The sequence below is a fragment of the Malaclemys terrapin genome, chromosome 21 (assembly GCF_027887155.1).
Source record: "Malaclemys terrapin pileata isolate rMalTer1 chromosome 21, rMalTer1.hap1, whole genome shotgun sequence".
Taxonomy (NCBI): Eukaryota; Metazoa; Chordata; order Testudines; family Emydidae; genus Malaclemys; species Malaclemys terrapin.
The window spans coordinates 15,925,315-15,926,799 of record NC_071525.1 but is presented as its reverse complement, the minus strand read 5'-3'; the positions used below and the strand labels follow the sequence as shown (position 1 = coordinate 15,926,799).

The 1,485-nt window shown below is 65.7% G+C and overlaps 1 pseudogene; it reads left to right on the top strand.

Moving 5' to 3' along the window:
• The first annotated feature begins 247 nt into the window (after nt 1-247).
• On the top strand, nt 248-367 carry LOC128827575 (U2 spliceosomal RNA; annotated as a pseudogene).
• The last annotated feature ends 1,118 nt before the right edge of the window (nt 368-1,485 follow it).

The window sequence follows — 1,485 nt, the reverse complement described above, 5'->3', positions numbered from 1 at the left end:
GGCGGGGTTATGCAGATCAGCAATGTCTGGCGGCAACACAGAGCAGCGGGCTGAGCCCAAGGAAGCGGGCGGAGAGAATTCTCTGTGTGGGAGCAGAATTCGGTGTGGAGAGTTGGTGGTTTGAGTGAGTGTATCGGAGTCACTTCGGGGCAGCGATTGCCACTTAGCTAGGAAGGTATGAAAGCAGGTCCTGGTGATATAGAAAGCACTGGGAGCGCGAGGGGAGCGCGCTGTTCCGAGGAAAGGTATCGCTTCTCGGCTCTATGAGCTAAGATCAAGTGTAGTATCTGTTCTTATCAGTTTAATCTTTATTAATTGCGTCTGATAAGCTACTACCTAGATCTATATCAGTTTAATCTGAATCACTACTGATACACTGTATCAGCTATCCTGACGAGCTCATGGTGCTCTGGGATGCATCCTGCAACCCCTAACACGCAACCTAAAGCTCTGACCGCTGTCCCAGCACAGCCTGTTGCTCGACACAGGCTCCCGGCTGTTACGCCTGGTCCTCCCCGGAGATCTTCTCAGCTCACTACCCGAAAGAAGTCTCTCGGTGTCTCAGAGCCATGGCAAACCAGCAGATCCAGAGGGAAGTGCGAAGACAAGGAGAATCGCCCCCAAGATGCTGCTGCAGAAAGCTCTTCCATCCGAAGACCAGCCTGCAGGAACACCACCGAGAGGAGGAAGGTAGACCCCGGTCCCCAGCCGCCGGGAGGCTGCCCTGCAGTGCTCCAGCCGCTGGACGAACCTGCAGCCGACCGCCAGCAGCTGCAACCACCGGGAGTCTGCTCCACCTCGCTCCTGCCGCGGGAAGAGCCGCAGCCGCAGCCGCGGAGAGACTGCCTCCCCACGCCCCTGCTACCCCAGACATCCACTGCCGCCCAGCTGCTGCTGCCGCCAGGAGTCCGTCCCCACGCGTCCCAGCTACCGGAGAGGAGCCCCGCTGGCCATCTGCTACCCCTGGGGCCAGGTATCCTTTCCACTGAGCCCCAGCACCTACTCCCCCCAGGGGACTCTCCCGCGGATCCCCCACCACCCATGCCGCCGGGGGGTTGCCCCCCCTCCCCAAAGCGGCTGCCCCTGCCACCGGGGGACCCATGCCCCACGCCCTGGCCGCCCCCCCTGGCGCAGCCCGGGGACCCCCGCCACGCGCCCCAGCCGCTGCTGCTCCGGCCGCCGGGGGATCCCTGCCTCGAGCCCCAGCCCCTGTCGCGTGTCCACCTTGGGGAGCCGGGCCACGTGCTCCAGCTGCCCCTACCCCAGCCACCAGTGGGGGACTCCTGCCCCACGCCCTGGCCACCTCTGCCTGGGCAGCCCGGGGAGCCCCGCGGCGCGCCTCCGCCGCCCGGGGACTCCTGCCCCGTTCCCCGGCTGCCACTACCGGAGCAGCCCGGGGAGCCCCGCGGCGCGTCTCCGCCGCCGACGCACGGGGACCCCTGCCCCGATCCCCGGCTGCCGCTGCCGGAGCAGCCCGGGGAGCCC